This window comes from Cherax quadricarinatus, chromosome 21, assembly GCF_038502225.1.
Source record: "Cherax quadricarinatus isolate ZL_2023a chromosome 21, ASM3850222v1, whole genome shotgun sequence".
NCBI classification, from domain to species: domain Eukaryota; kingdom Metazoa; phylum Arthropoda; class Malacostraca; order Decapoda; family Parastacidae; genus Cherax; species Cherax quadricarinatus.
The window spans coordinates 2,324,445-2,339,813 of record NC_091312.1 but is presented as its reverse complement, the minus strand read 5'-3'; the positions used below and the strand labels follow the sequence as shown (position 1 = coordinate 2,339,813).

The following is a 15,369-nucleotide window of genomic DNA, read 5'->3' as shown; positions in this document are numbered from 1 at the left end:
GTAAAGTGTCAGCTGCTCTAGACACCATTTCAGAGCACAGCTTCTAGATTTGTCAGGGTCTTCTTCAGTGAAAAACTAACTTAAAGTCAGTCCGTAAAGTCAAGTCAGTAAATCAGTCAGTAAAGTCAGCCAGTAAGCGAGTCAAGTCAGTAAGGCAGTCAAGTAAGCCAATAAGTCAGTTAAGTAAATCTGTTAAGTCTGTCAGTAAGTCAGTCAAATAAGTACGTCAAGTCAGTCAGTCAGTTATTCATCACAAACTTGTATATTTACCTCATTCTTTTTAATTGTACAAACTGACACTTCATTAACCCTTTGACTGTTTACGTTGTATATATACGTCTTACGCGCCACTGTTTCTGACGTATTTATACGCGTAAATTCTAGTGGCTTCAAATCAAGCGGGAGAAAGCTGGTAGGCTTACATGAGAGAGAATGGGTCTGAGAGGTGGGTGTGCACCCTGTGAAAAAAATTTGGGACTCAATGGTGCATTGTGGGAATGCCATCTTGGTAGTCCATTTTCACCATGCCTTGCAGTAAGAAGTTCCTCACTCCTCGGCAGATTGGAGGTCTTTTGTTCCCAACTGATAGCTCTAACAGCAATGAAAATGTCAGTGAAAGTTAATTCCATGGTTTTCAAGCAGGTGTGACTGAAAAAAATGACCAGGATAACATAATTAGTGATGAAAACCCAGATGACCCACGACCTTCCACCTCTGGTGCTGGGCCAGCTTGTTTATGTTCACGTTCATGTTCACCTGTACCAGGACGAAAGAGGAAACTATTTGCCTGTGTACAAGACTCAGATGTGAGCAGTGAAAGTGATAGTGATTTCAAAGTTATTGAAAGCAGTTCTAGTTGTGACAGTGAGAGTGAATATTCCCCAGTGAAGTGGCAGTATATACGACGTAGCATGCGGTCTGGTAGTGTTTCATATGCTGTTCCAAGGGGAAGGAGTAAATCTCGGAGCACATCCCGTGGCCCTACACCACGACCTGATAGTGAAGATGACGATATTGTTACGATGGGTATGAATGATGTGAGTGAGACAGCAGGTGGTGATAGTGATGTGGTGGTGAGTCATGTGGCACCGGCAGCGGGCCACGCTATTACCCACGCTGCTGACTCTGCACAACCAGCCTCACCCAACCCCACACTCCCACAACCTGTACAACCACAACCTTCACAACCACGTTTCAATATCCAGAACCCACCAGCAGACCGCATCTCGGAGTGGCAGGAAGGTGACGAGTTTGTTCCCAGTCCCCATGACTTTGATGAAACACAAAGTGGAACACGGCCATTGTGTACACTTGGGAATAATGCTACTGAACTGGAATGCTTTCAGTTATTCTTTGATGAACCCCTAATGGACATGATTGTCAGGGAAACCAACACATACTATGAGTACACCATGGCAAATACAGTTCTCTCACCAAGATCACGGCTACACCAGTGGAAAGACACAACTGTGGCAGAGATTTACCTGCTTTTTGCCACAATAATGCTTATGCCATATGTGTATAAGCACACTGTCAACACATACTGGTCAACAGAACACCTGATTTCAACCCCAGGTTTTAGTGACATCATAGGTGTGAATCGTTTCTTGATAAACCATACCACGGGCGGGGATAGAACCCGCGATCAGAGTCTCAAAACTCCAGACCGTCACGTTAGCTGTCACGTCACGTCACTGGACCAGCTAGCCACAATAAGATTCGTCCAACTAGGTATATTTCTACACCATAGATAGGTAAGCATAGGCACCACTGTGACTTGCATTTGTGGTTTTGAGTTTTGAGACTCTGATCGCGGGTTCTATCCCCGCTCGTGGTATGGTTTGTTTGCAATCGTGTCATTACGATTTCGTGAGTCACGTTTCTTGATACTGTTACGTATGTTACACTTTTCAGACTAAACAAGACCTGACAGAAGCGACAGGTTATATAAGATCAGAAATGTGTTTATGTGCCTAAAACAAAAGTGTTGCATGTATTTTTATCCCTTCAGGAAGCTTGTTATTGACGAGTCTTTGATTTTATTCAAAGGAAGACTCTCAAGCAATACATACCAAGCAAGAGGAAACGCTTTGGTATAAAGTTATTTGTACTGTGTGATTGCAAAAGTGGTCTCTTTTGGATATCATTGTGTACACTGGCAGTAATACATTGAGAGATACCAGGAAGTTATTGGGTATCTGTGGTGATGTGGTTTGAACAATGATGGAACCATATCTTGGTAAGGAGCATATATTATATACTGATAACTGGTACACAAGCCCCATACTCAGTGATTTCTTGCGAGTGAACCTGACAGACGTGTGTGGCATCTGTTGCATCATCTCTTCATTTTTATATTGCATAAGGAGTGGTAAGTCGCACTTTCTAGCTTCATTCTCACCTTTTTTGATCACTTATTATTCCTCTAGCATATTCTACTGACCAAAGAATAAATGAAGGGAAAAAAAAAAAAGGTTAGTTTGTGTTGAAATATCTGTGGAACGAATATAATAATAATAATAATAATAATAATAATTCTTCAAAGGCAGTGATTATGTATGAGTGATGGTGAAAGTGTTGAATGATGATGAAAATATTTTTCTTTCTTTTTGGGGTTTTCTTTCTTTTTGGGTCACCCTCCTTTGATGGGAAATGGCCGATGTGTTAAAAAATAATTAATAATAATAATAATAATAGAGTTAGAGGTATCGGGAAGATGGAGAGAATATTTTGAGGAATTGTTAAGTGCTGATGAAGATAGGGAAGCTGTGATTTCATGTGTAGGTTAAGGAGGAATAATATCTTGTAGGAGTGAGGATTAGTCAATTGTGAGTGTGGGGAAAGTTCGTGAGTCAGTGGGTAGAATGAAAGGGGGTAAGACAGCTGGGATTGATTGCATAAAGAAATGTTAAAAGCAGGTGGGGATATATTTTTGGAGTGGTTGGTGCTGTTATTGAATAAATGTATGGAAGAGGGCAATGTTCCTAGGGATTGTCAGAGAGCATGCATAGGTCCTTTGTATTAAGGCAAAGGGTACAAAAGAGAATGCAAAAATTATAGGGGAATAAGTCTGATTAATACATTTATTAACTCCACACCTTTTCCTAATTTCCACACTCCGAATTCTCTGCATAATATTTACACCACACATTGCCCTTAGACGACACCTGCAGCGAGGAGGCGGTGGAGATGTCCTGTCTAAGGGCAATGTGTGGTGTAAATATTATGCAGAGAATTCGGAGTGTGGAAATTAGGAGAAGGTGTGGAGTTAATGAAAGTATTAGTCAGAGGGCTGAAAAGGGGTTATTGAGGTGGTTTGGTCATTTAGAGAGAATGGATCAAAGTAGAATGACATGGAGAGCGTATAAATCTGTAGGGGAAGGAAGGTGGGGTAGGGGTCGTCCTCGAAAAGGGTGGAGGGCGAGGGTAAAGGAGGTTATGTGGGTGAGGGGCTTGGACTTCCAGCAAGCATGCGTGAGCATGTTAGATAGGAGTGAATGGAGACAAATGGTATTTGGGACCTGACGAGCTGTTGGAGTGTGAGCAGGGTAATATTTAGTGAAGGGATTCAGGGAAACCGGTTATTTTTATATAGCTGGACTTTAGTACTGGAAATGGGAAGTACAGTGCTTGCACTTTAACTCTTTGACTGTTTTGGTCGTATATACACGTCTTATGAGCCAGTGTTTTGGACGTATATATACTCAGTAATTCTAGCGGCTTCAAATCAAGCAGGAGAAAGCTAGCAGGCCCACATGTGAGAGAATGGATCTGTGTGGTCAGTGTGCACCATATAAAAAAAAATCCTGCAGCACGCAGTGCATAATGAGAAAAAAACTGACCGTTTTTTTGGATTAAAATGCCGATTTTGAGGTGTATTTTCATATAATATTTATTATTGTATTCTCGTTTTCATGGTCTCTTGTGATACAATGGAAAACATATTACAGAAATAGAGATGATTTTGATTAGTTTCACGATGAAAACGACCTTGAAATTGAGCTCAAAGTAGTGGAAATGTTTGATTTTTACCAATGTTCAAGAGTACAGTGGACCCCCGCATACCGTTGGCATCACATAACGTTAAATCCGCATACCGATACATTTTATCGCTAAGATTTTGCCTCGCATACCACTAAAAAACCCGCTCAACACTATTCGTCTGAGACGCGTCTAATGTGTGGCCTGAGCCAGCCTCACATGTTCCGCCAGTGGCATTGTTTACAAGCCAGTCTCTGCGGTAACATCCAAGCATACAATCGGAACATTTCGTATTATTACAGCATTTTTGGTGATTTTATCTGCAAAATAAGTGACCATGGGCCCCAAGAAAGCTCCTAGTGCCAACCCTGTGGTAAAAAGGGTGAGAAATATTATCGAAATACATGTACTGTGGTACCATGGTCAACTGCTGATGCTTCTGCTGCTGTAGCACTGTCAGCTGCTGCTGCTGTAGCACCGTCAGCTGCTGCTGCTGTTGTAGCACCGTCAGCTGCTGCTGTAGTACCATCTGCTGCTGCTGTAGCACCGTCTGCTGCTGCTGTAGCACTGTCAGCTGCTGCTTAGCACTGTCAGCTGCTGCTGTAGCACTGTCAGCTGCTGCTGTAGCACTGTCAGCTGCTGCTGCTGCACTGTCAGCTGCTGCTGCTGTAGCACTGTCAGCTGCTGCTGCTGCTGCTGTAGCACTGTCAGCTGCTGCTGCTGCTGTACCACCGTCAGCTGCTGCTGCTGTAGCACTGTCAGCTGCTGCTGCTGTAGCACTGTCAGCTGCTGCTGCTGTAGCACTGTCAGCTGCTGCTGCTGTAGCACTGTCAGCTGCTGCTGCTGTAGCACTGTCAGCTGCTGCTGCTGTAGCACTGTCAGCTGCTGCTGCTGTAGCACTGTCAGCTGCTGCTGCTGTAGCACTGTCAGCTGCTGCTGCTGTAGCACTGTCAGCTGCTGCTGCTGCACTGTCAGCTGCTGCTGCTGTAGCACTGTCAGCTGCTGCTGCTGCAGCACCATCAGCTGCTGCTGCTGCTGCTGTACCACCGTCAGCTGCTGCTGCTGCTGCTGCTGCTGCTGCTGTACCACCGTCTGCTGCTGCTGTAGCATCGTCTGCTGCTGCTGTAGCACTGTCAGCTGCTGCTGTAGTAGCACTTTCAGCTGCTGCTGCTGCTGCTGCTGCTGTAGCACTTTCAGATGCTGCTGCTGTAGCACCGTTGTTGGTGTGGCTTATTGAGAATACCAAGAAACAACCCCAGAGGGTTAGCCACCCAGGATAACCCAAAAAAGTCAGTGTCATCGAAGACTGTCTAACTTATTTCCATTGGGGTCCATAATCTTGTCTCCCAGGATGCAACCCACACCAGTCGACTAACACCCAGGTGAACAGGGAAAAACGCCTGGAACTAGTGCTCATATTGGTGAATTTAAAGCCAGCAAAGGTTGGTTTGAGAGATTTAAGAATCGTAGTGGCATACACAGTGTGATAAGGCCTGTTCTGGAAGAAAATGCCAAACAGGACCTACAGTACTCAGGAGGAAAAGCCACTCCCAGGACACAGTGTCTCTTCAGTCATTGCTGCATCTTCAATAAAGGTAAGTGTCATTTATTCTTCATTTAGTAGAGTAGTACATGCACAATATATATTGTGCATGTACTATCTACTATTGTGCATGTATCCTTCTCTTTGTGTGTAGGAAAATGTATATTTCATGTGGTAAAATTTTTTTTTTCATACTTTTGGGTGTCTTGCACGGATTAATTTGATTTCCATTATTTCTTATGGGGAAAATTCATTCGCATAACGATAATTTCGCATGACAATGAGCTCTCAGGAACGGATTAATATCGTTATGCGGGGGTCCACTGTACATCTGCTCTGAAATCGTTGGTACCAGACACGTCTGCCTGGGCCACTCATATAATTGTGACTCACTCTTGGGCACATTAAATGTCTTATTTTACATTATATAGACATTTTCATTAATCCATCTATGATATTTTCTTCAAAATTATGTAAGAAACATGTTACATAGCATATAAATATACCTTTGTTACTCGTTCACTCAGAGTGTGTCCCTCTAGTCTTAACTCCATAGTAAGACTAATAGTACATAATAATAATCACTCTTTGGCACATTAAATGTCTTATTTTATGTTAATAAAATAAGACAAGGTAGTAGGTTGGTAGACAGCAACCACCCAGGGAAGTACTATCGTCCTGCCAGATGACTGTGAAACAGAAACCTGTAACTGTTTTGCATGATGGTAGGATTGCTGGTTTCTTTTTCTGTCTCATAAACACGCTAGATAACAGGGATATCTTGCTACTCCTACTTACACTTTGGTCACACTTCACAGACACGCACATGCATATATATATACATACATCTAGGTTTTTCTCCTTTTTCTAAATAGCTCTTGTTCTTCTTTATTTCTTCTGTTGTCCATGGGGAAGTGGAAAAGAATCTTTCCTCCGTAAGCCATGCGTGTCGTATGAGGCAACTAAAATGCCGGGAGCAATGGGCTAGTAACCCCTTCTCCTGTAGACATTTACTAAAAAAGAGAAGAAGAAAAAATTTATAAAACTGGGATGCTTGAATGTGCGTGGATGTAGTGCGGATGACAAGAAACAGATGATTGCTGATGTTATGAATGAAAAGAAGTTGGATGTCCTGGCCCTAAGCGAAACAAAGCTGAAGGGGGTAAGGGAGTTTCGGTGGGGGGAAATAAATGGGATTAAATCTGGAGTATCTGAGAGAGTTAGAGCAAAGGAAGGGGTAGCAGTAATGTTGAAGGATCAGTTATGGAAGGAGAAAAGAGAATATGAATGTGTAAATTCAAGAATTATGTGGATTAAAGTAAAGGTTGGATGCGAGAAGTGGGTTATAATAAGCATGTATGCACCTGGAGAAGAGAGGAATGTAGAGGAGAGCGAGAGATTTTGGGAGATGTTAAGTGAATGTATAAGAGCCTTTGAACCAAGTGAGAGAGTAATTGTGGTAGGGGACCTGAATGCTAAAGTAGGAGAAACTTTTAGAGAGGGTGTGGTAGGTAAGTTTGGGGTGCCAGGTGTAAATGATAATGGGAGCCCTTTGATTGAACTTTGTATAGAAAGGGGTTTAGTTATAGGTAATACATATTTTAAGAAAAAGAGGATAAATAAGTATACAAGATATGATGTAGGGCGAAATGACAGTAGTTTGTTGGATTATGTATTGGTAGATAAAAGACTGTTGAGTAGACTTCAGGATGTACATGTTTATAGAGGGGCCACAGATATATCAGATCACTTTCTAGTTGTAGCTACACTGAGAGTAAAAGGTAGATGGGATACAAGGAGAATAGAAGCATGAGGGAAGAGAGAGGTGAAGGTTTATAAACTAAAAGAGGAGGCAGTTAGGGTAAGATATAAACAGCTATTGGAGGATAGATGGGCTAATGAGAGCATAGGCAATGGGGTCGAAGAGGTATGGGGTAGGTTTAAAAATGTAGTGTTAGAGTGTTCAGCAGAAGTTTGTGGTTATAGGAAAGTGGGTGCGGGAGGGAAGAGGAGCGATTGGTGGAATGATGTAAAGAGAGTAGTAAGGGAGAAAAAATTAACATATGAGAAGTTTTTACAAAGTAGAAGTGATGCAAGGAGGGAAGAGTATATGGAGAAAAAGAGAGAGGTTAAGAGAGTGGTGAAGCAATGTAAAAAGAGAGCAAATGAGAGAGTGGGTGAGATGTTATCAACAAATTTTGTTGAAAATAAGAAAAAGTTTTGGAGTGAGATTAACAAGTTAAGGAAGCCTAGAGAACAAATGGATTTGTCAGTTAAAAATAGGAGAGGAGAGTTATTAAATGGAGAGTTAAAGGTATTGGGAAGATGGGGGAATATTTTGAGGAATTGTTAAATGTTGATGAAGATAGGGAAGCTGTGATTTCGTGTATAGGGCAAGGAGGAATAACATCTTGTAGGAGTGAGGAAGAGCCAGTTGTGAGTGTGGGGGAAGTTCGTGAGGCAGTAGGTAAAATGAAAGGGGGTAAGGCAGCCGGGATTGATGGGATAAAGATAGAAATGTTAAAAGCAGGTGGGGATATAGTTTTGGAGTGGTTGGTGCAATTATTTAATAAATGTATGGAAGAGGGTAAGGTACCTAGGGATTGGCAGAGAGCATGCATAGTTCCTTTGTATAAAGGCAAAGGGAACAAAAGAGAGTGCAAAAATTATAGGGGGATAAGTCTGTTGAGTATACCTGGTAAAGTGTATGGTAGAGTTATTATTGAAAGAATTAAGAGTAAGATGGAGAATAGGATAGCAGATGAACAAGGAGGCTTTAGGAAAGGTAGGGGGTGTGTGGACCAAGTGTTTACAGTGAAACACATAAGTGAACAGTATTTAGATAAGGCTAAAGAGGTCTTTATGGCATTTCTGGATTTGGAAAAGGCGTATGACAGGGTGGATAGGGGGGCAATGTGGCAGATGTTGCAGGTGTATGGTGTAGGAGGTAGGTTACTGAAAGCAGTGAAGAGTTTTTTCGAGGATAGTGAGGCTCAGGTTAGAGTATGTAGGAAAGAGGGAAATTATTTCCCAGTAAAAGTAGACCTTAGACAAGGATGTGTGATGTCACCGTGGTTGTTTAATATATTTATAGATGGGGTTGTAAGAGAAGTAAATGCGAGGGTCTTGGCAAGAGGCGTGGAGTTAAAAGATAAAGAATCACACATAAAGTGGGAGTTGTCACAGTTGCTCTTTGCTGATGACACTGTGCTCTTGGGAGATTCTGAAGAGAAGTTGCAGAGATTGGTGGATGAATTTGGTAGGGTGTGCAAAAGAAGAAAATTAAAAGTGAATACAGGAAAGAGTAAGGTTATGAGGATAACAAAAAGATTAGGTGATGAAAGATTGGATATCAGATTGGAGGGAGAGAGTATGAAAGAGGTGAATGTATTCAGATATTTGGGAGTGGACGTGTCAGCGGATGGGTCCTTGGAGGCAAAGAGGGGAATGTATGAGAGTATAGTTTTACCAACGCTCTTGTATGGGTGTGAAGCATTTGTGATGAATGTTGCAGCGAGGAGAAGGCTGGAGGCAGTGGAGATGTCATGTCTGAGGGCAATGTGTGGTGTGAATATAATGCAGAGAATTCGTAGTTTGGAAGTTAGGAGGAGGTGCGGGATTACAAAACTGTTGTCCAGAGGGCTGAGGAAGGGTTGTTGAGGTGGTTCGGACATGTAGAGAGAATGGAGCGAAACAGTGACTTCAAGAGTGTATCAGTCTGTTGTGGAAGGAAGGCGGGGTAGGGGTCGGCCTAGGAAAGGTTGGAGGGAGGGGGTAAAGGAGGTTTTGTGTGCGAGGGGCTTGGACTTCCAGCAGGCATGCGTGAGCGTGTTTGATAGGAGTGAATGGAGACAAATGGTTATTAATACTTGACGTGCTGTTGGAGTGTGAGCAAAGTAGCATTTATGAAGGGGTTCAGGGAAACCGGCAGGCCGGACTTGAGTCCTGGAGATGGGAAGTACAGTGCCTGCACTCTGAAGGAGGGGTGTTAATGTTGCAGTTTTAAAAACTGTAGTGTAAAGCACCCTTCTGGCAAGACAGTGATGGAGTGAATGATGGTGAAAGTTTTTCTTTTTCAGGCCACCCTGCCTTCGTGGGAATCGGCCAGTGTGTTAATAAAAAAAAATAAATATAGACATTTTCATTACTCCATCTATGATATTTTCTTCAAAATTATGTAAGAAACACATTACATAGCATATAAACATGCATTGTTTATATGAGGTGGTGGGTAAACATTATGTTTTCTCTGGTCCAGTGTTAGAGAAAATTGTATGAATCTGCGTTGGCCCAGTAACCGCTCTTAATACATTAAGCTTTTGTTTACAATTCTCGGCATGAATTATTCATTACTTCTCCCTTTGTTTATGATGGCATTTAAAGGTAGTTGCTAGAAACAATTAAACTCGGTGAACATGGTATGTTGATGGTAATGTGGCTGTAGGCCGCAGTGTATGTAGCCGGTAAGTATACACCTTGGATGTAGTCTGCCTGGGACTACAAATAAATACAGTGGACCCCCGACTTACGATATTAATCTGTTCCTGAGAGCACCTCGTAAGACAAAATTATCATAAGCCGAATTAATTTTCCCCATAAGAAATGATGGAAATCAAATTAATCTGTTCAAGACACCCAAAAGTATGAAAAAAAAAATTTTACCACATGTAATATACATTTTCCTATGCACAAAAAGCAGGATACATGTACAATATATATTGTGCATGTACTAGTATACTAAATGAAGAATAAATGACACTTACCTTTATTGAAGATGTAGTGATAAGTGATGAGACACTGTGTCCTGGGAGTGCCTTTTCCTCCTGAGTAATGTAGGCCATGTTTGGCATTTTCTTCCAGAACAGGCCTTATCACACTGTGTATGCCACTATAATTCTTAAATCTCTCAACCCAACCTTTGCTGGCCTTAAATTCACCAATATGAGCACTAGTTCCAGGCATTTTTTTCCTGTTCACCTGGGTGCTAGTCGACTGGTGTGGGTCGCATCCTGGGGGACAAGATTAAGGACCCCAATGGAAATAAGTTAGACAGTTCTCGATGACACACTGACTTTCTTGGGTTATCCTGGGTGGCTAACCCTCTGGGGTTAATTGTTTCTTGGTATTCTCGATAAGCCACACCAATAACAGTCTCTCCACATCTTCGAGTAGTACAGCTGACCGTGGTGCAGCAGCAGCTGACAGTGCTACAGCAGCAGCAGCAGCTGACCGTGGTGCAGCAGCAGCCGACCATGGTATGATAGTATTTTGATAGTATTTTTCCCCCTTTTTACCACAGGGTTGGCACTAGAAGCTTTCTTTGGGCCTATGGTGGCTTATTTAGCAGGTACAAGCACTAAAAACACTGGAGTAATACAAAATATATCGAATGTATGTGTGCAACCGTGTCCGCCCTGGCTTACTACTGAATATCAGCATCACATTAACCCTTTGACTGTTTCGGTTGTATATATACATCTTACGAGGTACCGTGTTTGACATATATACTCATAAATTCTAGCAGCTTCAGATCAAGCAGGAGAAAGCTGGTAGGCCCACATGTGAGAGAATGGGTCTGTGTGGTCAGTGTGCACCATATAAAAAAAATCCTGGAGCATGCAGTGCATAATGAGAAAAAAATCCGACCTTTTTTTTTTTAATAAAAATGCTAGCTTTGTGGTCTATTTTCGTATAGTATTTATGGTTGTATTCTCGTTTTCTTGGCCTCATTTGATAGGATGGAAAACATATATAAAAAGAACCTGGAAATGGAGCTCAAAATAGGGGAAATGTTTGATTTTTGCCGATGTTCAAAAGTAAACAAATGTCATTGTCCAATAAATGTCCCACTAGCCATTTTGATATGCAGTCATGAATGGGTTGACATTATTTGTACAATTATTACAGTATTGCAGTAGTCTGCATAACAGTAAATCTTCGATTTTTTTTATTTGAATAAAAATTCAAAATAGAAAACGAGTAATAACATCAGAGGGGGCTGGAGGTGTGACTGATGAAGAAAATGTTATTTTAGAGCCAGGAATGTCTGCATTGTTCATTCTGGACCTTATTTTGAAATTGTTATATTTTTTTAATTTTTGTGAAATTGGCCAAATTGCAAATTTCTGACCACATTATTGGGTAGGTGAAATTGGTAAATGGGCAGTTCCTTGTACTCAATCAATAGAAAAAATGGAGTTCTAAAGAAATAGCTATGAGTTTGGGTGACTGGAACAATGGAATTAGCCGAAAATAGGGCTCAAAGTGGGTGAAATTGCCTATTTGTAAATATCGCCGAGGTTGCTAACTTCAAGAGAGTGTAATTCCATCAGTTTTTCGTCAATTTTTTTTTTTTGTGTGTGTGTCATTGCAATCGGGAAAAGGTTCTCTAACATTTCATAATTTTTTTTTTTTTTTTTTTTTTTTTTTTAGGAGAAACACTGTACAACACAAACAGTTGTTTATTTCCCAGAACATTTGCATACATAACATGGTCGTAAATCGAGTGATCATATTTTGAGCAGGTCGTAAGTCGGATGGTAGGTGTATTCTCTATAAAATGTATTTTTTGTTAATATTTTTGGGTGTCTGAAACAGATTAACCCTTTCAGGGTTTTCAACGTACTAGTACGGCTTACGCACCAAGGTTTTTGACGTACTAGAATGCCTAAACTCTAGAGCCTTCAAATCTATCAAGAGAAAGCTGGTAGGCCTACATATGAAAGAATGGGTCTATGTGGTCAATGTGCGCAGTATAAAAAAATCCTGCAGCACACTGCGTAATGGGTAAAAAAAAAACTTTGTGCTTTTGAATTAAAACAGCGACTTTGCACTGTATTTTTGTATGGTATTTATGGTCGTATTTTAGTTTTCCTGGTCTCATTTTATAGAATGGAAGACGTATTACAGAAATTGAGATGATTTTCATTGGTTTCACAATGAAAAGTACCTTGAAATTGAGCTCAAAGTAGCAGAAGTGTTCAGTTCTCACCAAAGTTCAAAAGTAAACAAATCATGCCAAGTGTCCAATACACGTCAACTGGTGAATCAAATATTCTTTCACAAGTACGCTGATATTATTTATACCATTTCTACACTAATGCCGTAGTCTGCATAACAGTAAGTCTTCTCTTTTTTTGTAAGAATAAAAATTCAAAGTGGAAAGCAAAAGAAATACAGTGGACCCCCGCTTAACGATCCCCTCCAAATGCGACCAATTATGTAAGTGTATTTATGTAAGTGCTTTTGTACATGTATGTTTGGGGGTTTGAAATGGACTAATCTACTTCACAATATTCCTTATGGGAAAAAATTCGGTCAGTACTGGCACCTGAACATACTACTGGAATGAAAAAAGTTCGTTAACCGGGGGTCCACTGTATAAGCGGGGCCTGGGGATGTGACTAACGAACAAAGAACTTGTTATTTTAGTGCCAGGAATGTCTTTCTTGTTTATTCTGAACCCTATTTGGAAATTGGCGGCATCTGAAATTTGTGTAAAATTGGCAAAATTGCCAATTTCTAACCACTTTATTGGATAGTTGAAATTGGTAAATGGGTGGTTTTTTGTACTCGTTCAATAGAAAAAATGGAGTTCTAGCGAAATAAATATCTTTTTTGTCGACTAGTACACAGGAATTGGCCAAAAATAGGGCTCAAAGTGGGCGAAATCACCGATGCGTAAACATCGGCAAGACCGCTAACTTCGTGAGAGCATAATTTCGTAAGTTTTCCATCAAATTTTATACTTTTGGTTTCATTATGATCGGAAAAAGAATCTGTCATTTCATAAGAAAAAATAATTTTTTTTTTTTCCGAAAAATTTTCTACCCTGAGAACAAGTTTAGGAGAGGGCCTCTCGACCCTGAAAGGGTTAATTGGATTTACATTATTTCTTATGGGAAATATTACTTCGGATTTCAGCCAACTTTCTGGAACAGATTAATTCTGAAAACCTGGAGTCTACTGTATTCCATTCTCTGACTATTTTGCTGTAATCTCTACCCACCTTCACAACCATTGGCAACAATGTTGGGCTGATATGACTCAATAAATTATAGTCTATCAAACCAAGTTTGGGTTTCTGGCCTCTTCCTTGTCATCGATACCTAGGTTGGGAGACAACACTCTCAAGTCTTCACATCGGACACACTTGTCTAACTCATAGGTATCTCATGAAGAGGCATCCTGTTCCACTTGGCAAGAATTGTCTAGTTCCTGTTTCAGTTTTCCATATTCTATTGGACTGTCCTGCCTATCAACAAGCATGCAGAATTTTCCTCCATCATCATCACCACTCTAATGCCCTTACTTTATTTTCCCTTCTTGCTGACAGACCCACCTTTGACCCAGACTCCCTCTTCGACTTTTTTGATCGCAACTGAGTTATTACACAAAGTTTTGATAATCTTTTCTTTAGCACTCCTCACAGCCCCTCCTAACTTTACCTTTATTGTCATCTCCACGCTTATTTATCCTTAGATCCTGCATCAGTTCCTACCATGCAGCACTGTATGACCCTGGTAGGTTTAGTGCTTCCTTTTGATTATAAAAATAATAATAATCTGGAAAATGCAAGCATCTCCAGTAACAAAACTGGGGCTAAAATTCATATTAGGACTAATACACATTGGGGGGGGGGGCATTTTAACAGGATAGCATTTGTTGTTTAACCCCTTGACTGTCGCGGCCGTATATATACGTCATAGGAGATATGTATCTATACGCATAAATTCTAGCAGCTTCAAATCAAGCAGGAGAAAGCTGGTAGGCCCACATGTGAGAGAATGGGTCTCCATGGTCAGTGTGCAAAAAAATCAGCGAGCCAGTGGTGCATTGTAGGAATGCCATTTCAGTCGTCCTTTTTCAGCATGTCTAGCGGTAAGAAATATGTGACTCCCCAGCAAATCTGGGACTCTTCTCTTCCCAAGTGATGCTCTAACACAGGTGGAAGTGTCAGTGAAGATCAATTTCATGATTTCGAGGAGTTTGAGACCAAAAGCAATGGAGGAGGAGGAGGAGGAAGAAGAGGAGGAGGAGGAAGAAGAGGAGGAAGAAGAGGAGGAGGAGGAGGAGGAAGAAGAAGAGGAGGAGGAGGAGGAAGAAGAGGAGGAGGAGGAAGAAGAGGAGGAGGAGGAAGAAGAGGAGGAGGAGGAAGAAGAGGAGGAGGAGGAAGAAGAGGAGGAAGAAGAGGAGGAGGAAGAAGAGGAGGAGGAAGAGGAGGAGGAGGAAGAGGAGGAGGAGGAGGAAGAAGAGGAGAAGGAGGAAGAAGAGGAGGAGGAGGAAGAAGAGGAGGAGGAGGAGGAGGAAGAAGAAGAGGAGGAAGAAGAGGAGGAAGAAGAGGAGGAAGAAGAGGAGGAGGAGGAGGAAGAAGAAGAGGATTAGGAAGAAGAGGAAGAGGAGAAAGAAGAAGAAGAAGAATAAGAATACGTAATAATAATAATGTGTAATAATATGTTCCCTTGAAGCATGAAAAACAGTCCACCCCATGACAGTGACAGGATAAGGGGAGATAACATCTGATAAGAGCTGACGTTTGATGAGCGTAAATGAGGGTGGGAGAGGGTGCAGCTGATAAGAAAAGATTAGATGACCATCGCCCTCTCTTTGTTTTTGCTGGTACACAAACATTTCTGTCTATTTGTCTGCCAAGCTCCCTGTCTATCCATCTAGCTCTCTGTCTCAGAGAGAGCCACAAGACTGTGTTATCATGTTTACTCGCATCTTCAAGCAGAGTATAGCACTTTGTCTGGATTTTTTGGGTTATCCTAGGTAATTTACACTATGTATTCTTGTATTTATGTGTACCTGTGAGACAGATAGAAAGAGAGAGACAGATTGAAAGA

At 41.3% G+C, this 15,369-nt stretch overlaps 1 protein-coding gene across 3 annotated transcripts in view; it reads left to right on the top strand.

Moving 5' to 3' along the window:
• Positions 1–15,369, top strand: part of LOC128689058 (protein OS-9) — a 162,888-nt gene that overhangs the window by 80,993 nt on the left and 66,526 nt on the right. The window lies entirely within an intron of this gene.